General features: G+C 42.5%; 1 long non-coding RNA gene across 3 annotated transcripts; it reads left to right on the plus strand.

Annotated features, from left to right (window-relative positions):
- On the plus strand, window positions 1–24,778 carry LOC111096445. 3 transcript variants are annotated; one of them, XR_005361383.1, is made up of 5 exons: window positions 1–139; window positions 1,417–1,545; window positions 11,634–11,780; window positions 12,402–12,515; window positions 13,582–13,969. It is a non-coding gene; the product is annotated as an uncharacterized LOC111096445 (long non-coding RNA). The 3 variants fall into 3 exon arrangements; XR_005361384.1 differs by having other exon boundaries at window positions 11,671–11,780; XR_005361385.1 differs by lacking the exons at window positions 11,634–11,780; window positions 12,402–12,515; window positions 13,582–13,969 and adding an exon at window positions 24,528–24,778.

Raw genomic sequence — 24,778 nt, forward strand, 5'->3', positions numbered from 1 at the left:
AGTCAACTCCATGGAAAGGTTGGCCAAGGGACCACCAGATGCTAAGACAGAGGTCTGCAACACATCCTACCATGGTGACTTCGGAGGGAAGGAAGCTCTTAGGACACCTCTTTCTCAGATTTCTCTAGCCTACAGAACTGTGAGACAATAAATATCTGTTGCTTAAGCCACTCGGTTTGTGGTACAGTGTTATGGCAACCCCAGGAAACTAATAGAGTATTCAGGGGAATACTGTTTTGAGGCACTTACTTTGAGAAATGCTGCTTAACAGACTTCCCAGAATAGCAATTATAGCAGTCTATGAACATATTTGCAGAAGTTTAAGATTTTAAGAAGTGTAAGTCTCAGTCTAAGACTTTCCATATATTTGTGGGTCTAGTTAATTCTGATTAAATTGATGTTATTTCACATTTAAAAGAAAAATCTTGGCTCAACCATGTGAGATATTTTGTAAAGCAAATGGACACACTGCCCTCTTACATCCCCAAATGCTCAAATTATAAAACTAGCTTCATTACTTAAGCCGATGGTAATCTTTCTGCTTTGCCCGAATAACTGCTACAGTCTTTAATTAGATGGGTTGGCAAAAGTGTCCCAGGAGTTACACTAGCTGTCTTTATTGTATTTCTTTATCCCACTGACTTGAATTAAAATGGAATGTGCTACAATCTGCGGCTGCACGTGAGCTGGTGGTGGAGCTATTTGAGACAATTCCTAAGGTTGACTAGCGGAGCCCAAATTGGGGGGGGGGTCTCATGGATGAATCCATTTTAGACATTAATTTGGAGACTGAGCTAGGTTTATTAACTTTTGCTTTTGTCAACTAAGGCTATTAAAACAACAACGAAGGACAAAATGAATAAGAATCAACAACCACCACGTGCCGGTGACAGCATTTACATTTTCTATCTTGTCAAATAAGAATATTAAAACAACGACCAAAAAATAAAAAAATAAAAAATAAAACAACGACCAACTAAATATACCAAAAACCCACCTCCAAATCAACATCTGTAACAACCACGTACTAGTGGTCCTGTTTACCAAAGTGAAGAACATTTCCCAAACTAAGAAGGTAGAGAGCGTAAGATGTCATGATTACACCAGTGGGTTCTGTGTTTTGAGTGCTGTGTGCCGGGCATGTTCTTAAATGTTGCATATGTGTGAAGTCAATTAATTCCCACAAAAAAAACTGTAAGGCTTTTCATTATACAGGAGGAGACACTGAGGTACCAGGGTAGGCAGTGAGGCTGGGAGTTGAACTCGTGAGTCTGGCTCTGCAGTGCATGATGTTGTGATCTTGAACATCCTATGATCCTGCATCTCTAACAAGACGGTCCTTTTCAAAAAAGCAACCTCAGCAAACTGAGTGTGTGCAGATGTTTTTATTCTGTTTTTTTTTCTGTGTTGCTTCAGACCTGTGACAACATCATCACAGAGCAGTCTGGACCGGCATTTGAGAAGCCCTACTGCAGCTGACGGCGCTCCGCCAGCAAGGGACCAGAATAGAAATGGATGGTGCTGTTTCCGGAGGGAATTCCTAAGGTAGACGGGGGAAATGGCTCATTTCACTTTAATCAGTCATCTACGTAGTATGGTAGGGCTTGAGCGACCATATAGGAGTGAGTACAAATCAATCATTTCTGCTGACATTTTGAAAATACTTCAGGGTAGCCGAAAGTTAATGTATCAAATGTTATTAAAGGCTTAACACAACCAAGCCAAAATGAACATTCTTTACATTTAACCTCCAAATCTGAGCTGTGATTCAGTGCTAGGCTTGGTGTGGGTGTGTGTGTGTATGTGTGTGTGTGTGTGTGTGTGTTTGATAGCATTTGGATTCCATAGCTGAGATACATATGAAAACAGAGCACCTAAGCCGCCCCAAAGGGAATAGCCTCGAGCACATCCATGGTCTTCTGTACTTGGAAGTTGCCACACAGATGCAAGTGCAAACCTCCATGGCATTGCATGATTTAGTGAAAAGAGCACTGCTGTGGGAGCAGATAAGCGTGGGTTCAAATCCTGGCTCTCATTCTTCCCTGCTGAGTGACCTTGGAAAATGAGTCTATTTCATTTGTGAAATGGGAACAACAAAACCTTGTCTTATAGGCTTTAAATAGGATTAGGCTGAGTCATGTCCAAGGGTTAGCATTATTACTGACCAAAAGAGAATTTTAATTTCCAAACAAGGATTTATGCCGTATTCATATTGCCAGATCCTGTTCTAGATAACTTCTATTTAGAGTTACTATGAGGGTAGATATTATCCTTCTTTTCATTTCAAGATAAGAAAAATGAAATCTAGAGAGTAACTTGCCAAGGTTACAGAGCTGATAAAGGTCAAAGGAGGGGTCCAAATCCAGGCATTCTGGTGCCGTACATTATGAGCTTTTTTTTTTTTTTTGCACACCATGCTCTTAATCATCGTTCTGTAATGTCCTGTTAACTGGAGTTGAAATACTCACAGTTTTAAGTACTTATCAGTCCACCATAATTGAAAGATCTGCTTTACCAGAACTTTAGAAACAAAGGAGATAGTTGGATCTGGACAGATTGTATATGGATTTAATTAGCTGTGCATATGCATTGCTAAATTCATAGAAATTGTACAGGGTGGATTTTCTTGTTAACACTAGCGGTTGGCACTAGTGTGTAGGCATCAGCTTCCCAGATGGCTTCTATTCCTCTCCCATCCCTTTCCATTTACCCGCCGGGGTCCCTTCTGGCCTGACTCCCTTCCCCACCCCTCAAGGCTCTGTCCTGGCTGTCACTAGATGTAGGAGTTCTCAAGCGCTCTCCTGGGCTCCCTGCCTTAGTTAATGTTTTCTCACAGTTTTTTCCCCGATTCCTGGCCACTTCCTCTCCAGACAGCCCTTCCCCCCTTTGCCAGGCTCTCATGTGTGTCCAGTCCCCTCCCTGCCAGTGCAGGACTTTGCCGCTTTGGTCTCAGGAAGAGGCCAGAGCTCACAACTCCTGAGCTCGCCTCGCTGCCACCACTTCACACGTGCACAGCACGATGCTTCGCTGCACAGGTGCTTCCACTCATTGTTTCGTCCATGAGGCCTTTCTTTGTCCATGATTCTCGCTCTTTCTCTCCTGCATCTTCCTTTTTGTCAAGTTTTCCCCCATCTGAAGACAAATCCTGTCTCAGCCCTGCCACGCCGTCAGGCTCCGGCCCTTTCTCCTCTCCTTTGTTGGCTCACATCCTGAAAGAGAGATGTACTTGCTTTCTCTCCTTTCTCCTGTGCAATCTGATTCTCAACTCCTGCAGTCTGTTTGGCTTCTTTCCACAACGCTTGACTGAATTGCTCTCGCGATGGCCATCAATGGTCTGTTAATTGTTGACTCCACTAGCATCTTCTCAGTCATCACACTTGACCTCTCAGCAAGACCCTGCATGGTCTGGCCCAGGGCCAACTCTCTTGCCTCATTTCCTATTATACCCCCCTTACTTCCCACACCGCAGCTCCACTGGCCTACCCACTGTTCTGCAAACAAGCCAACAGTGCTGTTTCATGGCCTTTGCATGTGCTGGTGCCTTTGCCTCTAGAACATGGTTCTCCCAGATGCTTGCACAGCTCTCTTACTCTTTATTCGAATCTCTGTGTAAATGTCACTTCTTAAAGAAGCCCACCCTGACTCTGTTATTTAAAATGGCACCCATCTCCTCTCCCATCACTTTCAATCCCCTTGCTGGTTTTAGATTTCTTCATAACCCTGTATTACCACCTACCTATTCCTTATCTGTCTCCCTCTGAAGATAATATCATGAGGGCAGGGACTATTCCTTTTTCTTTTTGCAGATGCCTTTGCAGCACCTATTGTAGGTAGGACTGGCACATAGATGTTCTATTGATGTGGAGTCAAATGCACAAACTTGAATGTCACCCACCTCTCAGCTCCTGTGACACCACTTTCTGCTTCTCCCATTGCCTCCAGACCATGCCTTCTCTCATTTGCCTTCTCTTGACTGTCTTCATCTACCTTGGATATTAGGGTTTTGCTCTGGGTCCTTTTTCTGTATCATGCTCTTAGGTGATCTTTTCTGTTCTGATGACTTGACCCTCACTTATGTGGTGATGTCTCCTAGATCTTTATTTTCTGGATCTTTCTACTAAGAGGCAGATCCATATTTCCAACAGCCTTACTGTTTACCTCCACCCAGAGATACTCAGACTTAATATGCCCCAAGAAAGGGCTTATTATCCTGCCTTCAGGTCTCCTCCAGATTTCTTATTCCCTGTCTCAACTAATGGCTGCTTACCCACTTGCCCAAGCTAAAAACTTCCTTCCTTCTTTCACGACCAAATTCGTTCTGGTGAGTGTTCTTCCAAAGACGTCTATTTCCATTTCTTCTGCCATGCCTGAGTCTAGGTCCTCATCATTTCTTGCCTGGACTATTCCAACAGTGTATTGTAGGATTTCCCTGCCTCCAGCCACTCCTACCTCCAACACAGTATACCTACATCAACCATTGCCAGAATTTTTCTGAAATGAAAATTTGATCACCATTTCCTCCTGTGAGAATCTTAGTGGATACCTATTGCCTTGGGATTAAAACCTGCACTCCCTAGTGTGACCCCCAGGCCCTCATAGTTGGGCCTGAGGTACTTTGAATCAGTTCTGAGTTCAAGAACTCAGACCCAGACTCACCAGTTAGTTGGTGAGCCACGCTGAGGTGAGAAGACGTAGGTCTTCTCAGGGAAATGTGGGGAGAGGATAGAAGAGTTAACCTAGGGAGCATATCAACAACTGGCTAAATGTCCTTTTCTTCAAAGATGTAGAAATTTTCCTGAGTTAGATCAATAATTATCTTTGTGAAGCGCGCTTACTTCATAGGTAACCGTGGCGATATTTATCATTTACTATATACTAGCATTATTCTAAATACTTTATATATTTTAATTAATCATGACACAACATTAGGTAGATACTACGATTCTCCTCATTTTACAAATGAAGACACCTCAGTGTCTTCAACAGAGAGGTTAAGTAACTCTCCAAAGTTTTTAGGGATAGAGGCGGAACAAGGATTCAAATTTAGGTAATATGACCTTAATGTTAGTGAAGAAGTCAGGGGGCACCACAGGACTTATTGCGAAGGAGTTTGAAATGGGAATTTGGGGGACCACTAATCCCTCCTTCCTTCTGTAGGGTGCTCAGTGATTGGGCTGATGAGAACGCAATGAGGCATTAACGGAGACAGGAAAGTACAGGAGGAAATTTTATGGGGAAGAGTTTAGTTTTCTTGAACAATAGTTTGGACGACTGAACAGAGATATGAAGTAGTGGTAAGGAGACTAGAGGGTGGGAAGAGGCAGGGAGGCAGGGAAGAAAGGAGAGAGACAGAAACAGAGATAGAGAGAGATGACTGAGAGTAGGCTGTGGATTCCCACCTTGTGAGGCACCGAGCCTGAAGAATCCCTGTTTGGCACAAAGATATCATTGAGTTAATTAAAACATGGCCTTTCACTTCTCCAATCCTGGCTTCTGCTATCCCTGCAACAAGCCACTATCCACTGCATCTGTCAGAGTGTTTAGTCAGGTGTTTGGAGTGATGTAGAAGAAGGGCTGATTTTAGCCCCCCTGCTGAAGGAGAAAGGACTGAGGAGTATTATTTTTTTGAACCAATTAAACTTTGGATAATGGAGGGAGCAGTGATCAAAGAGGCATCTTAGATATTCCCAGGCTGTAGAGTCGACAGTACCATACTAGTTATTGCTCCAGGTTGGTGTCCGAGTACAAAGCCAGGGCCTGCCACAAGAAGATGCACATGCTCCAACCACATCAGAAGGCCCCCTCCAATCCATCAATCAGGATCTCTCCCATACCTGGGAGAAGTGTCTGTCCGTGTGCTCCTCTCTCTGTCTCAAATGACCTTCGTTTCCCTCCCTTGTCCTCCTGCTCCTATCACTCCCTTCTGTTCCTTCCCTCTTGATGGAGGTCTTAAAGGTATCAAAGGATGTGGGATATATTTCTATGACCATATAAAACACATTCAAGAATGATTTTTTCACCAAACTGTGAGCTTCTTTAAGAGAACCCTGAATTTTATTCTTGGTATTCCTAACAAGAAGCACAGAGCACATGGTAGGTGCTTAATAAATGTTTGACGAATACATAAATGAATGAATACCTGTAAAACATTTAATGGTGCTGCAGCTGTTGCTGCTGTCACTCCTCATGCATCTTGGCGGATTTTTTTCTTTCTTTCTTTTTTTTTTTTGCATTGGCACATGGCACCCACTAAGAAGTAAATAATCCCCTTTCCCTTTGGGGGATTCCAAGAGTGTCATTTGTTACATGGCACTCCCTATGGCATGCAAATAATCCTTTATCCAGTGTCCTTTCTGTTTCTTTATTTAAAAAAAAAAAAAAAAAAAAGGTAACTGGCTTTGCATTAGAATGCTCTGATTACAAATCCACACCAAAAAGATTTTAATTCTCAGTAATGATGATGGAAAATTCCACTGAAGGATTTGCTTTCTGCTGGCTACTGTGCTGTATACCTTTAACACATTTTCTCACTTAACCCTGAGAGTAATCTCAATTTGAAAAAAAACATTATTTTCCATTTGAAAATGTAGATACTGTGGCTGGGAGAAGCTGAGTGACTTGCCCAAGACCATCTTACTACTAAGTGGAGAAGTTAGAATTTGAAACCAGATTCATCTGAACCCCAATATCCATACATGGAGGAGCCATGAAGAGATTCATGTTCAGATGGCCCTTCTGACTGTTGCATGGTGGATGGCTCTGAGGGCAATAGGGCCGGCTGGAGAGGCAAGTATGAGTCCGTGACAGTGACTCCTGGGACAGAGGACCACTTCAGCAGAGATTATCATGATTATTGTGATCGATTAGATGTAGGAGGCTAGACACAGGAAGACTCGCTGGTGACATTCGAGTTCTTGGTTGATTGTCTTGGGCATCACTCACTGAGTGCTGGATATTAGGAACTGGTGAAATTCCTGGATTGGTGAAAGAGAATAAGTTCTACTGGGGGTGTTGAGTGTTATGTACTTGGGAGTATTCAAGCTCAGCTTCTGATTGACGTTTGTAGATATGGGTCTGAAATTAGGAGAAAATACCATCTTTTGTATAGTCGTTTGTGCTGGCGATCATTCGATTTGAAGTTCTTTTCAGTTACCAAAAGTTTTCCACTTACTGGTTGGAGGAGATCAAGGGAGTATCTATTAGTGACTCAGAAACTCTTAGGGAAAACTTCTCCATATTATTCTTTAAATGCTTGGGTGAGATTTCCCCTTTATTGCATTTTCACAGTGCTCGAAATCCTTCTGAATCCTTAAATTTGTGGTATTAAATATGGCTCATTGTCAGGACACAAATAGCTGATTGTGTCACCCTCTATTTCTACAGTTTGAAACTTATCTTGGTTGTCAGATGGGCCATCCACCTCTATGAGTTATCACCACTGTCTTTTTGGAAATACATGTTATGGTAACAACTATTTTTCTTCCACACTGTTATCTAATTTGAACGAATTGCTATTTTCCCCTTTGATTAGGCATTTGGCCCTTCAATATAGCCTTGTTTATAGTGCTGGTCACAAAGGAAAATACCATGATTAAATAAATCTTAGGGATCCTAGGGCAGACTATCTCACCAAGGAGACTGCAAAATGCTCTAAGATTAAAGGGAATACAGGATGATATCAGATGATAAAAAGCATTATCTCATTGGACGAAAGAAAGAGGATATGGAAGTCAAAATGGGCTGCTTACAGGTCTCTGCTTAAAATGAGTGTCCAATATAGCTTGTCTGATGTGGTGGGTGCTGCAATGAATTTTGGCTTTCCAGCATCTGAATACTCTTCATAGGTTTGTGCGTGCCCCCCACCCCCTAAGCCCATCAAATTATAAAGAGCTGATTCCTACTAGAGAAAGTGAAAACATAATGATCATTCTCCAAGACCCTTGAATTTTCTGGGTGAGGACATGACCCGGATGCTGGCAATGAGAGAGAACCACTTGAGGATTGCCGCTGAGTGCTGGTGACGCAGAGAAGCGGGGGCTGCATGGACTCCGCTCTGATGAGACAGGCAGCAGCAACATCCAGTCTTCAGGGACTGCAGAGTGTGGTTCTGGGCCAGAATGCCATACCCACTGTCTGTGGGGTGGTCGTACATGTCGTGGAATCTGTGTCCAGCTCTTACGGTAGCAGTGCCTTCATCAGACCAGCTCTGTGGTATGTGATTTTGGACATTGCTTTTATCTGCAAAGCCTCCAAGTCTGGCTCTCCTAGAGATTTTGTAAACCACCCAATATCCCCTTATTAAATCTACTTTCTGCTCACATTAGCCAGGGCTGCTGTCTGTTGCCGGCAACTGATCGATGGCTCCTAATTCCATATGATATACGAAATTTTAAGAATTCCCAACACTTGCCCTCCTACAACAGCTTCTCTTGTAGAATGTCTTTAAAATGAATTTCACTTTGCCTTGCATTATAGTTACTTGGGTTGTTTCTTTTTCTTCTTCTTCTTCTTTTTTTTTTTTTTTTTTTAAGAAATCAGATTTTTGAGAGCAGAGATTGTGTCTCACCCTCTTCGTATTCTTCTGTTAATGCCTTGTACATAGTGAAGATGATTTATAAATTGACTTAAGTAGCTGTAAATAAACTGTACCCTTTATGGCCACAAGGAAATAACATGGGCTAAGCCCACAGGTAAGAATGGAGCCTGGAACTCTGAAACACTGAAGAAAATGGTTCACAGGTGCCCTCTCATAGTCAAGAGGTAGGCGATGAGAAGCCCCCTCTGAGGCTTTGCCTGTTAATAGGCTCAGGCCACTGCTTGGTAATAGCCAGAGTAATGGCAGTAATCCCTTCTCCAAGAATTTCCATCAGAGTCTACTCCCTGAGCAATAATAGTCTGCATCTCAAAGCCTACTGGGTCTTCTGGTGAGTTATTGTAGTGGACCTAATGCTATTCCTCTTTCCAGGAGAGTGGATAGAAGCTTCTATCTCTGTTAGAGGGAAAAAAAGAAAGTAGCCCATGGAATCAGCAGCATGTGCTCTATATCGTTGTCTTTATTTCTCTGGATCTCACGCTTGTACAAAAGAAAACACTGTTGAAGTTTGCATTTATTTCTCCTACACATGCAACTACCAGCCTAATGTTTTCGTAATGATTGTTGCACACATGTATAATATGGAACCTGAGTCATATTTTACTGCATTTGGCATGAGTCTAGTGTGCAAGCTTTTACTAAGTTGTGCTCATCAAACCTAAAATTGATCATAGATCTAGCTCATCTGAGTGTGAACGTGAATTGAACTCCTTCCCCTCTTACCTCATTTCTGTGAAGTTAATTATTGCTGTTATTATGTATTTGTTTGGTAATTTCAGTTTGGTCTTGATCCCTTCCTTCCAGTATGAACTTACAGAGGACATGTGAATTCCTTTCCTACCCCTCCTCTTACCTGTACTGTATATTATGACCTATCAAAGAATATTATATTATATAACACACTTGTCCCAATACCATTCTGTTTTGTTCCTAAGGGAGCAAAATCACTTAATACACATTTCAAAATCTTCTTGTTTGTTTTTATTGAAGTATCACTGACACACGATGTTGCATTCGTTTCAGGCATGCAACAAAGTGATCCCACAACTCGGTATGTTGTGCTGTGCTCACAAGTGTGGCTGCCATCTGTCACCGTACAATGCTGTTACAACACCATTGACTATCTTCTCTGTGTATCTCTCATCTCCGTGACTTATTCCTACCATAAGTGGAAGCCTGTATCTCCCACTCCCCTTCACCACTCTCCCAATCACTTCAAATGATTGCATTTCCATCACCTCACACCCCTCCCTTCTGGCAACCATCAGTTTGTTCTCTGTATTTATGAGTCTTTCTCTACTTTTTGTTTGTTTTAGATTCTTCATATTAGTGAAATCATATGGCATTTGTTTTCTTATTTCACTTAGCATAATACCCCCAGGTACATCCATGTTGTCACAAACGGCAAGATCTCATTCTTTTTATGGCTCAGTAATATCCTATTGTGTGTGTGTGTGTGTGTGTGTGTGTGCGTCTGCATCTATATATAATCACATTTTCTTTTCCATTTACCTGTTGATGGATACGTGGAAATATCATTTCTTTTGTTATTATGAGGGTTAATTTTTTTAAAGATTTTATTTATTTATTCATGAGAGACACAGAGAGGGGCAGAGACACAGGAAGAGGGAGAAGCAGGCTCCATGCAGGGAGCCTGACGGGGGACTCGATCCTGGGCCCCCAGGACCACACCCTGGGCCTAAGGCGGCGCTAAACCACTGAGCCACCCGGACTGCTCTGTGAGGGTTAATTTTTACATATAGTGACTTAGAGCGTCTTCCTAAGAATGCTTCAGTAAATGTGAGCTACCATTATTTAATTTTCCTTTTATTTATATAATTTAAAACTGGAAAGAAAGGTCTTCTAAAAATATAACCATTGGAATTCAAAAGGAACCAAAACCCCAACATTGAACCATTAAGTGTTTGAGCTTATAAGAGATCTAGAAAAAGTTAAGTCACAAGTTACTTTTTAAAATGTGATAAATTAATCAATTTTTCAAATTATCTCCTATGCCATTAAAACATTATTTCATAGACTAAAGATTTCATCAGCTTGGGTGTTAGTTTTCTGTAGATCATAAATATAGGATTGAAAATGGACTAAAAAAAAAGAAAATGGACTCATAGCATTTTAGACTTGGAAGAGGTCTTTGATATTCGACGTTTTCATTTTCTACCTTAGAAGGAAACAGCATTGTACAATGTTCTACGATACTTGGGGGTTTCAAGCCCTAGGAGACACGGATTTTAAGTAGCAGGAGGACTAACTGGTAAAGTTTGCTCTTCTCTGAGTATAAGATTCTATTAAGTTATAGGACATACACAAGGACAAAAATCTAGTCTACAAGGAAACAGTACATAGACAAAATAGGCTGTTATTCAAAATAATTCTTATAAAGTAAAACATATATATGGGAAGAAATGAGCTCACAAAACTGAATTTGATAGATAACAAACACTTTAAGGGTTTATAATAATTACACATTGGGGATCCCTGGGTGGCGCAGCGGTTTGGCGCCTGCCTTTGGCCCAGGGCGCGATCCTGGAGACCCGGGATCGAATCCCACGTCAGGCTCCCGGTGCATGGAGCCTGCTTCTCCCTCTGCCTGTGTCTCTGCCTCTCTCTCTCTCTCTCTTTGTGTGTGACTATCATAAATAAATAAAAATTATTAAAAAAAAGGTGTATATGATACATTTAAAAAAAATAATTACACATTATTATAGGTGCTTTTTAATCTTGCCATTCAGGTCACAGGTCAAATGTCACCTCTACAGAGAGGTCTTCTCTAGTCACTCCTGCTTCTCCCTCTGCCTGTGTCTCTGCCCCTCTCTGTGTCTCTCATGAATAAATGAATAAAATCTTTTAAAAAATTAACCCTCATAATAACAAAAGAAATGATATTTCCATGTATCCATCAACAGGTAAATGGAAGAGAAAATGTGATTATATATAGATGCAGACACACACACTCTAATAAAAGAGCCCTTCCTCCAATCACTCTTTATTTACTCCTCATCCTTCTTTATTTTCTTCACAGTTTATATCAGAAATTATATGACTCATTTTATTTTAAGTTAACTCCACATCCAGCATGGAGCGCAACGTGGGGCTTGAACACACAATCCTGAGATCAAGACTGAAGCTGAGATCAAGAACCAGACACTTAACCAACTGAGCCACCCAGGTGCCCCAACTCACTTATTATTTACTGTCTCAGTCTCTCACACTAGGATGAAAATTCCATAAGGGTAGCTGGTATCTTCTTTAATATTGTATCTCTGTGTACTAGAACCATGCCTGGCATATAGGTCTCTCGAGGAAAACACATTTATTTGATTGAATGACTAAATCAAGTTCTTGATAAGGACGTTTAATTTTGTTCTGAGTGCATAATAAGGGCAGCCAAAGAATTTTGTAGCAGAGTAAGATGACCAGATTTACATGTTAGAAAGACACTCGGGCAGCACTGTGTGCTTACCATTAGCAACCAGGAAATTCAATTTACTTTTGGACGTAAATTGAGAACACCAGCAAATGTCATTTGGAGCAAAGAAAGCCAGGAGACTTGAAGAAATTAGGGATCAGAAGACTAATAGAAAGAAAGAGAGAAAGAAAGAAAACATAACAGGGAGAGATCTGTGAAAACAAACGCCTAGGAAAATTAATTCCAGGCAACCAAACAGGTACATCTCAATGAGAGGCAGTGAAGCTTAGATAGATTAAAAGAATTCCCTGGCAGGAGCTTGGGGTTATGAAATCTTCTACCTCTAGAGATTAATTTCAGCCCTTACAATGTTATTTTCAGAGCTGCTCTACCGACTTTTCCCCTCCTAAAGTTTTCGTGCGATTTTGTGCTGATACATGGACTCAACGATCCAGGAAGTTGCCTGTACCTTGGGAGCTCCATTTAGCTTCACAGGTCATATATAAGCACCAAGCAGCTGCTGGTAGGATTGGGGTGGGGGTGGGGGTGGCAGTGGGGCCGATGATCCGCGCTGACTTCTCTGTATCTCAGCACAGCAGTGTGGCTGTCAACCACAGCGAAGGGAAACAGGGCCTCTTGGATTGCTGGATTCAATTTGAGAATCTCAGGTGGTGAAAAGAAGAGGTCACGTAATTAACTCTGAGTTAATAGAAGGAGAACAGTGTCATGAATCACACCAAACAGTAGATCATTTTAAAATTGCATATAAAACTGGGCTTTGGAATGCGCCGTATGACTTTTTTGGCCAAGGATTTACATCCTTATTTGCTTTGCTTAAGCTAATAGTTAAATTAGTTTGTATTCTGGCTGCATTGGAAAGATGTTTGGCAGCAAGTGAATGGGATGGAAAGAGAGTAGGAGAAAAGGAAAGGGAGGTATGGGAGGGGAGACGCAGCCTGGAAGCAGGCTGGCTGGCTGAGAAGTTCAGGCTGGGGCAATAACCTGATCGGGGCAAAACCTTTGCGTCCCCAGGGAGGAACGAACCATATAATCAACCGATATAATCAAAAGCACCAGGCCTGATAGAATCAGCATAGTTTTTGAATATTTGTTGAATAAATGGAAATAATTTTTCCCTGATTTTGAAGCAATGATTCCTTATTTTATTGGAGATCTTCAAAAATTGATTTGATGCTGTTTAATTTTTATTAGGCCCTGTCTTGGTAAGAAAGCACAGTGATAGATCCTCTTCCTTTTTTTCTCAAAGACCAATGCCAGGAATAGCACAAAAGAAGTTTTAGGTCATAAAACCAGCGGTTGCAACCGGAGCTCCATACATCAGTTTGAACGCAGGTTGCCAATGCTGTTTTTGAAAAAAAGCAATAGGAGAGTGGTTTTTAGGTATCTGTTTTGAAAAGATTGGAGAATTAGTTACTTTAGTCTGGAGTCTCCAGCTCCTGAATGTCTGGCCCCTTTTGCTATGCGTCCGTACAACATGTACCTGCCTGTTATCACTCATGGAACCGGAAGCCTGATCTCTGCATGCTCTGCTACTTCCTAGGGTCAGGGCCACCCCACCCGGCCCTCTCAGAGGAGGGTGCCTACGGCCAACTCTCTGGATGGCCTGGGGGCAGCGGGACACTCAACGGGCCCAGACTGCTCCTCTCATACCAGTTGGGACCCACTGAGGATGCGATCCAGATCTCAGAGCATCAGTGGCAATCAGAACAACACCACTGGCAGGTCACTACATACCCTGCCTGGATGGTGAGAAACTTGAAGCCTTAATTTCTTCGCTGGCAGGGATTCCACAGTCTCTCTTCCATTGGATCTCAGCAGGACCAAGACATTAAAGCTTGCTTGTGTTTGTATCCAGATGGTGTGAATCTGTAACGCCATGTAAATAGACTAATCTGGAAGAGAATCTGTTTTGCATCCCCATCATCAGACTACATAGGCATCTGTTCTAAGATACTCTGCTTCTAATACCTCACGCACACCTATACACAGGTATACACACTGTGTGTGTCACAGTAGCAGAGCATGATACAAGTAGGGGAAGGGCACGCAGGGAACAATTCTGATCAGAGGCCACCCTGGGGATCTCCATGCTCTTCCCAAAATTGTGATCTAGCAGCCATAGCAATAGAAATTTTAGAGACGTCAATTAAGAACACTTGTTGTCATGGATTATTCTCATTTGTTGCTTTCAAACTGCTGACATAGTACCGAAAGAAAACCAAAGCCCCAGCAGCTCTGTGACATTTGCCAATGTTCTTTTATGGCAAAGAAAGCTGGTGGTATCCCTCATTGCTAATAAGACCCGGGCTGTGTATACATTGGTAATTGCATTTGGCTGCATGTAACCGAAGTCTGACCTCAGCGGTTTAATGGAATAGGGTTTTAATTTCCATAGAATGCTAAAGTCTGGAGGTAGGTACTCTGGTGCTGTAGGGTAACTCCATGATGTCATCAAGGATCCAAGTCTCACCGGCTTTGCTGCTTGGACATCCTACTGTTAACTTTTACCCTTCTGCTTACAAGATAGCCTTTTCTTCTCTGGGCATCACATCCAGTTCCTGGAGGGAATGGGGGTAGTAGCATGGGATGACGGAGGGTAGGGAAAGGGAAAAATAGATGATTCTGTCCCTTTTCATCAGGAAAATAATAATTTTCCCCAAATCTTAACTGAATAGATTTCTACTTCCATATATTTGGTCAGAACAGGACCACCTTAGCAACAAAGGGAATTGGGAAATTTGTGGGGTTTTTCTTTCTGTTCCAAACAAATTCAGGGTCCTATAAATAATAAATATAGGGAGGATTTAATTGGCAAAGATATTGGTTGGATGACTTATGTTTGCCTCAAATTATAATATGTGGGATACACTTTTTTTTTCTCCAAATTCATTACAATTTGTTGATACTTAAAATGATTCATCAGAGAGGTTGCTCCAAGCTTCTAATATATGAAACAGACCGATGACCAGATTCTGACAAACCTTTGTTTGGGGCAGTAATGGTGTGGCAAGTAGACCTAGATTTCAAGGACCTTCTTCATTTTTCTTCCTTATTCAGCTGTCAGCTCTGGTGAGTGGTGGGGAAGGCAGTGGGGAGCACAGAATGTATGTTTTTTCTTCTTCACCATTTCTTCCCCCAAGCATCTGGTGCATCATATTTATTAAATGCTTAAGAAAGTGAGTTTATTGATGAGGGAATGCATGAAGAAGAGTCAGTAGATCCAGGATTTGGCACCATCGCCAATTGGCTATAGGCCCTTGAGTGCTTGACTTGACCATCCCATGTCTGCTTTCCCCCACCTCTGATATGTAGAGAAGATCAAATAAGATAACCCTCAACAGATATTTCTTAAGCAGGGTAGGTCTCCAGAATCTACAAGGTGCTTTCAGTTCCATGGTCTCTCTTGCTTACTTTTCTTAATGGCCCAGACCCACCCCCCGGCCTGTGATAGAGTGACAGCTGGCACCACTCACCTCTTTTTGATAGATTAAGAAACTAAGGCTAGGATGGCTTGTAATTGGTCTACATCTAAACAGATTAAAAGAGTCAAACCTTGATGTTTAGGCTTGAAAAAAAAAATAATTAGTACTCAGTAAGCCTTCCTTATTTACAACCTCTGGTTTTTTTTTTTCCCAAAAGGATTTAATTTGGTTACACATACATTCAATAGCTTACAGATAGCTTAATACATAAGGGATCAGTTATCCTACTGAGGAAAACACTGAAAGCCCTCACAAAGAGTTTCAAGAATATAAGAGACCTACGGATATAGAACAAAAGGAGTCGAATGAAGCTTAATAAAATTTGGTTACATATTGTTAAATAGTAAGGAGTTTGAAACTCTAAAATGGGCTAATAAAGCTAATTTCTCTAAGGGTTTTAAAAAATAAGATAGATTCTTATCTGTGGGAGGTAGTTTAAGTGCAAAACACTAGGAACAGACCATGTGGTCTGCCTTCTTAAGTGTGCCTTTGAGCCTTCTAATCTCTAAACTCTTAGAATTCATTATCACTTCTGCTTATTTACTTCAAAATAACAACTGACACTTTGCAATTTACAAAATGCTTTCACACATAGCCTCTCATTTAATTCTCACAACAACCTTCTAATATATTATGCACGTTTTCCAGAAGGAAGTAACAAAACTGAAATTTGAACCAATTTCTTCTTGATCTCTATGTGATGCTCTTTTCTGAACATCTCATCTACCTCTCCTCTCCATGTGGGCATGCTGCGGCTGGAGAACTGATGGCTTTGCTGCCTTCTGCTTCAAACCTGGCTTCTTTTATGGTCTTCATTGTGGCTGATGGAACCAGTTGCCTGAGTCAGAGTCTCAAGACTGGGAATAAACTATTATTTACTTTCTTTCTCACCCACTTCTGTTCAATCAGGTCCTGTTGACTTTAGCACCTAAACATTTCTCAGAACTGGCCTTTTCTCCACCCCAGGCAGTGTCCTTTTAGCTCTAAGTCTTCACCACCATTTATCTGAATTATGAAAGCATTTTTCTTCTTAGATTTTCTCCTTTCAGGGGCACCTGGGTGGCTCTGTGGTTGAGCGTCTGCCTTCAGCTCGGGTCATGATCTCGGGTTCCTGGGATGGAGTCCTGCTTTGAACTCCCCATAGGGAGCCTGCTTCTCTTTCTGCCTATGTCTCTGCTTCTCTTTCTGTGTCTCTCATGAGTAAATAAATAAAATCTTAAAAAAAAAAAAAAAAAGAAAGAAATCTCTGGCCTAGAGCCCTTCAAAAGCTCCCTATTTCCTACTGCGGTGCTTCCTAGATTTTACCATTTTCATCATCCTACATATTGTTGCCATAGCCTTAACCACTGAAAATGACACTCAGCGTGGTGTTGAAAAGAACACATTGCTATCCATAATATTCAATGAAGCGGAATCCATATGACTAACCCATACCGTGTGCTCTTTCCAACCCTCCATAGAGTTATGGGAGAAGTTTTGGCTGTTCAAGCTCTGCAACATTCCTGCTAGAACATTGCGCCTGAGTACACTGGCTCCAGATAGGATGGCTCACCAGAACAATAGCCATTTCAGTCCATCCAAGGCAATAATATCCATTAAATCATGAGTTTGACATGCCAGCTGTGTTTTCTCCCAATATACACTAAAATATACATATAACCAGTAAAATAAAGAAGTTTGTGTAGTACCGAAAATCATCTCCTAATACCAGTGGTAAACCTAATCTATTTTTCAAAGTTTCTTGGTATAAAATAAGTAACTCTTTATGATTTGGCCTTTATTTCACTTTCAAGCCTTTCACATGTAGGATTATTCTAAGGTGGCCATATAATCTATCATCCAAGCCAGGATACTTTTGAGTGCGAAGTGATATTTCCACTTAACTTAGTTAAAGTTAAGTTATACCTGGAATACCAGGTATAAAATTATACCATCTCAGGAAAATCTGGACCTAGGGTCACCCTATTCATCTACTCAGTCCCTAATTTCCACTTTATACGTTGAGTGATACTCAAGTATTTTCAGAGTTTTGTACTCACGATATGATTTCAGTCCTCTGAGTTTTTGTAAATCTTGTTCCTTTAGCCTGGAAAACCTTTCTTACATTTCTTCTGATACTGAACTTCAGTGCATTGGTTTCTCCAGGGAACCTTTCTGGCTCCAGATTGGACCAAATGACTGTTGCCTCATTTCCTGAGAATTGTAAACATATCTTTATCTCATTTGCCCGTTTAGGCCCTCTCCAGGGCAGGTATCAGGTCTTACTGATATTGTTCCCTGTGGCACATACATACAGGGTCAAGGCATACATAGATGATGCATTTGAGTCCCTAGTGACCAATCCAGCGTAGCGATCTGTGCTGTTCTCTGTAGATAACACCAAAGTTAACTTCAGCCTGTCTGATGATGCCGGCACCACTGAAAGTCTGCTTGAGATTATTGCTGGTCTGTCCTCCTCTCTTTTCTTTATTTACCTTCACCTTTGGTATTGAAGAAGAGTGTCTCTGTGCTCAAGAGGTGGCTTAGGGGTTATACTGCACTGGTTTAGCACTCCTGCTCTGCACTTAATAATCTTTGTGACCTTAGGCAAATTACTTAACCTTCCCAAACCGCAGTTTCCTTACCCATAAAACCTGAATGATAATAAAACCCTCCTCATGGGAATGTTATGATGATTCAGGGCCATGATGGATCTAAAGGGATGACTAGTGTCTGGTGTACAATATATGCTCAATAAAAGTTTCAGAAAAGAGCCATGGATGGATGTGGTAAGATTATAAGGAAAGTGGTATCTTTCTTCTGCTGATTCATTAAGGAAGTGTGGATTCTCAAGCCACTTGGTTTGAATAAAAATCCAGACATAATGTAAAGCCCGGGGCTCTGAAGAAGCATGGAACAAGCACAGAGAATTAAGATCTTACTTTAGGCAGCATATATTTCCTGAGATAGAAAAATGAAGGTTTTAAAAACATTAATGTTTTTCTCCTCCAATATAGTGCTGAGCTTATCAGCGGCCACGGTTCTATCTGAACTTTTGATGCCACATCTTCTGTGTACTAGAGAAAGTAGATTTTAAGTCCCTAATGCCATCTTCTCCAGCCCCATGAACAACCCGGTTAATTAATCGATCATGCAATAATCAATTGGTTAACCCAAGCTATTGCATGCCCATTACATGGCAGATACTTGTCCTCGCTCCCATTGTGCGTTAGACATCGCAACATGTACCAAGGATAGAAGCATGGTAAAGTAGGTGTCTGGCCTTGGGGCTTAAGTGAGTCAGATAGAGCCTAAATTTCATAAGCTCCGTCAGTGTAGCAGGCAAGTCCCTGCTGAAGCTGTGCCCAGGTGCTAAGAGAGCATGGAGGGGTGGTACCTAAAGTCCCTGGGAGTGGCGATGGCCTGTCACTAAAGGCTTCTGTTCGTTTCTTTAAGTTTCTCTTCAGTGGGGATAGCTTGACATGCACGATCTAATTATGCAATGATGAGCAAGGGCTTTTTTCACTGGGCCTTTGACCTTACAGTTTAAGTAGCTGGGTAATTCCTGTGTGTGCCTTTGGGGATTCAGGCCTATCTCTCTGCAGCACACCACCCTCCACTCCCCAATCCTCAGTGCTGGGAACAGAGATAATTGGATACAGCAGACAGAGGGGTAGTTTAATTAGGTGATTTCTGCAATTCTAGGGGAAAAAAATGCAGGTAAGAACCAGCGGAGTAGAAGAAATCTGAGCTTTAGAGGCAACAAGAGGGAAAGAGAGATAAGTTCTGATCAAGATTTTAGTCTGGCTGACCTGATGATGGTGACTCGTATTAAGAATTAGGGGATCATATAGAAGAGGAGAAAGCTACAGCGGGAGCCTTACCCTATATTTTTCTTTCTTTTGTTTTTCCTATATTTTTCTGATATAATTTTTAACAAGAACTAATCTTTCTGACTGCAGATGGCAATTGCCTTTCTGCCCAATGTTTTCACATTTTCTTCAGGTTCCAAACAAAATGAATGCTGTCAAACATGTCCTAGTACTACCTAAACACACTTGGTACAGAGTAAATTTAAACAATGGTTAGGGAGACAGTACAATTTCAGTCTGTGTGCAGTCAAGCTCTGTCAATTGTTAGCTAATGATCTCCAGCAATTCATCAGTCATTTCTTTATGTCTCTATAGACACATGTTTGAAAAAATGACAGAGATTAAAACTGCGGTGGCTGCTAACTAATATTTGGCATGCTATCCTTGACCAGCTTGGTGGGATGTGCATCCTTGAAATGTTCTTTTAACAATCCCAGTGTTGTTGACTTAAAATAAATCTTGTCACATTGGCATACAGGGCAAAGATCATGTCTAATAAAACGGTTCCAATTTGGAATAATTAGTGAAACATCTGAACTGTGGGCTCTTTTAAAACAATTATAAACATCACTCTGCGGTGTCAGAAATTATTCCAGCCAATGTGTTGCTGGACAGCTGTCCTGCCCTAACACAGAAATAAAAAAATATTTATAATGATTAAATCTAAGTATTGGCGCAAGCATTTAGGTGATCACAAAGTTTGTACGAAAATGGGTGCTTCCAAAGCGTGTTTAAAAGCTTAGTTCTATGACATAGCCCAAATCCTCTTTGAAATCTTGTTTTTATACAGTTCATTGCTCTGGAAGCACACCACTTTCATCTCGATTAGTGAAAAATTAAATTGCAGCCATTTTCCATTTAATTTTGTTGATTTCATTTTCAACAAATACTTGAATATCTGCTTTACCTTCAGCACTCTCCTAGGTCTAAAGAGAAACAGCATGAACTATATGTCCCATGTTCCTGACCTCATGGAGTTTTCATTCATTTTGGTGTGTGGAGATGGTGAGACAGAGAATTTGCTGTAACAGCACATTTTTATATCAGTAGATCTTACAAACACACCAATAGGGAGTTGGAATAGAGAGTACCTAGGGGAGGAGGAGTCACTTTAGTGAGAGTATTGGGGAAGATATCTCTGCGCTTATGTTTTTGATCTAAGATCTCAGTGATGACAAGACAGTCAAACTAATATATGGGAGGAAGAGGACTCCAGGCAGAGAGGAGAGCATGTGGAAAGACCTTGAGACATGATTGAGAATGATGTGTATGAGGAACAGAAGGAGGCCTGTGTGGCTAGAATATATTAAGTGAGAGACAGGGAGGAGATGAGGTCAGCAGGAGATAAAGGCTTCCCTAATGCTTTACTATGGAAAGACAGAAGTGGGTGATGTAATTTACTGCAGGCATTGAGGTCACCATGGCTGCAGGGTGGAGTATGCGATTTGGGAGACAAAAGGGAAGGAGGGAAACAAGTAGGAGAGGATGCATTAGTCTAACTGAAGCTTTCAAAGCTGGAAATGGTGAGGAGTGGCTGGGTTGGAATTTACGTTGACGGATCTACAGTACTTGCTGAAGGTTTGAATGAAGGACATGTTGGAAAGAGAAAAATTAGAGATGGCATTTGGGGGTTTTGGTTTGTAAAACTCCCTGGATAAGGGTGCCATTTACTGGGTTAAGAAACACTAGGAAAAGTTTGGGAGATAAATATCAAGAGATTAAAGACATATTAAGTTTGGAGCTTTTTAGACATCCAAATGGAGATGTCCCGTACGTAGTCATAATTGTTTGTTTGTAGCTCATGGAAGGGCCAGGACTAGAGATGTAGATTGGGAAATCATGAGGAGAAAGAAGGTGGGAGTTAGTAGACTGATTGTTCCTGTAGGGTCAGAGGAGAGTTGGATTAGGAAGTCCCGAATAAGAGAGCTGGAAGGGTAGAAGTATTCAGAAGGTAGGATGAATTGAGAGTCTTAGATGCTATAACTGAGGAGCAAAGACCTTGATGTTGACAGGTGGCAGCAACCAAGAAGGATGGTGGGCATCAAATTTTGATGATTTGCATGCTTAAGAATCTGGCAGAAGGGAAGGTAATGGGTTTGGGAGCAGCAAGGTGGAGCAAGCAGGACACACCATACTCCTACACCTGGGATATAGGTCGCAGGGAGATTGGTGAGGGTGGGAAATCACCTTTGGGAGAGTTGAGAAGAAAGCAGTATCTTCAAGGGAAATTCTACTTCCACTCATAGCATCAGAATCCTCTGGGGGGAGCTTTTTAAAACATAGACTTCTGGGCCCCATCCCCAGAGTGGCTGTTTCTGTAGTTCTGGGGTCGAGCCTGAGAGTCTCCATTTATAACAAGCTCCTGGATGATGCTGATGCTGCTGGTCCACAGACCACACTCTGAGAACCACTGAGTTAGAGGCAGAGAGTAAAGCACAGTTTCAGAGAAGAGGGTGAGGGTGTGGGGAGATCGCTGAGCACAGACCAATCACCAGAGGATGACATGGAAGCTTTGGGAGAACAGACAGGAAGTGATGATGAGTTACAGCGATGCCTGAAGAAACCAGAGACGTGGGCTCTCTGGGATCAGTCTTGTTGTCTATGGGAGGGCGGTGATTAGTGGTTGGGGTCACCAGGCAGCTCCTTCCTTCTATCACTTCGGATCGTGTGTAGACCTGGAGGATGGTCAAGGGCCTCCTCAGGGGCAGCTCAACATCCAGGGCAGCCTGTGAGCCCAGAGGGAGTGGGAGGGCATCTTCCTAGGAATAGAAGAAAATATGACCTCCAGGTCACTGCTCCGTCCCTCGAGAGAGGGGCTGACTCAGCAGGAGGACCAGCCTGATTGAGGAGCCCCAGATGGCTGAAGTCATTAGGTCAGCTGGAGCTTAGGGTGATTCGAAAACAAGTTAGCTCAAAAAACATCGAGCGTGTCTTTTACATCACTAATAGTGCTGGGCACTGTCGTGGCCGGGACAGGCTTTGCCCACTGGGATCTCAACATCTTGGGGTGCTGGGGCCAGAGGAGCTTCCCTACACTGGACTCTTTCCATTGCCGGTCGCTGGGAGCGATTGTTCTCAGGCACAACTGGACCCAAGTGCTGAAACCTTGTCATTTGGGATCTCACTCTGCATTTCCATCTCCATCACTTTGTGTCTCTAAGATTTCAGGTATGTTGCTTTCATTTCCAGAAGGGCTCTCCCTTTATGCCCGCGCCACGTGTGCCAGCAATCGGCAGCCCCACGCTTACATCTCACCACTCCGAGAACCCAGTGAAAAGAAAGCTTCTATTTCCCAATAGTTCCTCAGAAAGTGGGGCAGCTCCCCATCCTGGTTCGCATCGCTGTGGCCAGTGGGACAGGTGCTCTGATTTGACCTTGTGTGATGTGCTCACCTCTGGAAAAGGAGGGGATGGATGCATGGGGTTCCCCATCAGCTACATCTGACCCACATACGCCAAAAGTGGAGGAAATTGCTTTCTGAAAGGAAAGTGAAGATATGTCATGATTTAAAAAGCTAGTGATCACAGCGTTTATTGCATGTGCCCTCTCCATAAGGCCTGGTAGAAGGGTTTTACCTGCTTTATCTCATCTACTTTTCATAAAGCTTGGTGAGAAGAGTACTATTATTATTTCCGCATTACCCAAGTGCTGAGAGGCTACGTTGGGCCTTGGCTTTAATGGGCTCGTGGGTAGCAGGGCACAACCTGGAGTGAATCCTGGGTGAGGAATGAGGACGAAGGGCAGTGTGAGGACAGGGGCCTGGGAGGGACGTGCTGATTGAGGAGCCCGGGGTGAGCCACCTGGAGGCGGATGGGATGGAAGGAGTGGGGCCCCCTGGTGCCAGGTGGGCATGGGCTGGGGCCCGTTTTCTGAGTCAGGGGTGCAGCATCAACAATCCCACAGCAGTGCTAGAGAGCAAGGTGCTCCAGGCTGGGAAGAGAGTGTCGAAATGAAGCGCCACCAATCTCAGAAAACCAAATAGGTGACGATGGGCTTAACGAGGCTTCACTGCGCTAAGCTGTTGCTGTCACGATCACTTACTCCCTCCGAAAGCACGTTGAAGCTGAGGGAGCACGGATGTCGAAGGAGAGAGAATCTGAGTCACGTGGCTTACTGGTACCTCATTGACACGTTTGTGCAAATCATCATACATGACTCATCTGTTTTTCGATTTCACTCCGTGAATCTGGATCTTTTGTTTACAAATTCCACCTCCTCCCCCCCCCCCCATAGGCAGGATTGTGCGTAATTATGCTGAACTTGAGTAGAAAAAACATGATTATGATTGCAACTTCAGCCAGAAGAATGTTCATTTTGTTATTACACACAACACTTTTAAGTAACGTTATGGGGAAGAGAAACTACAGGGAAGTTCCAGCAATCGCGCTCTGTTTTCTTTTCTTTTCTTTTTTTTTTTTTTTCGCGCTCTGTTTTCTTTGCTGGTGTCCAGATGGAAACACTTTTGGGGAAGAATCACCAGGATCGCAGTGTGTCGGGTGCGATTAGGCCAACATGGTGAACTTCCAGCTTCCCTTGGGAGCAGCCCCTCCTCTCCTCTGTGTAGATGTCTCTCTCCTTCTTATTTTTATTTTTTCCCTTCAATTGATCATAACAGCTGCAATAAAACCCACTTCACCTTAATAAAAACAAATCAGAGAGGCTCCTTCTATATATTGCAACCTTACTTGCACAAATACTGATTATTGATCTGAAAACATGCTAAGCCTTCGCCTGGTGATGTTTAGCTTCATTTTCCCGCTTCAAGCTTCACCCTTGCCTGCAATGGAATTGCCCGAGCAGAACGATATGATAGCACGCAGGTCAGAAAATCTATCTTGGGTCAACAATTTGTCATAATGAAAATTGCAGAGGCCCAAATGTGTTCACTGAACAGTTAGCTAACTTCTGCTTTTCTCCCCGATACAGCATGGGCATCGGGCTTGCTGATTCTCGTCGATAAATTCAATTTTTTTCAGAGGAGCTGATAATTAAGGTATTGAGCGATTGATTTTGCATAACCGCATAACCCAAGCCGATTGGGCTGTCACTGCTGTGAGAGGGAACGTGACAGTGGTTTTGCCACTGAATGCCGGGTACCCCTAAAGAACGGTGAAGGGGGGCAAGACTCAAAAGCATCTGATTCTCTTTTCCAGCTGAGCTGCTTTGCCAGCTCCTCATGGTGACGTGAGAAGGAGATATCTTGGAAGGGACAGCCACACGATTCCAGGGCCACAGCTACCTTTGCTTTCATCCTGGGATTCCCATCCTCTTCAAACCACAGGCTCCAGGTGGATGAGGTCATTTTGCCAAGGGCAAGAGCCTCAGAGCTGTTCCAAGATGGAAACATCAAGCTGTGTGTTCTGTCTCTTATTTTATTGTGAACAATAAACCCTGTAATATTCCA

Source organism: Canis lupus, chromosome 6 (assembly GCF_011100685.1).
Source record: "Canis lupus familiaris isolate Mischka breed German Shepherd chromosome 6, alternate assembly UU_Cfam_GSD_1.0, whole genome shotgun sequence".
Lineage (NCBI taxonomy): Eukaryota > Metazoa > Chordata > Mammalia > Carnivora > Canidae > Canis > Canis lupus.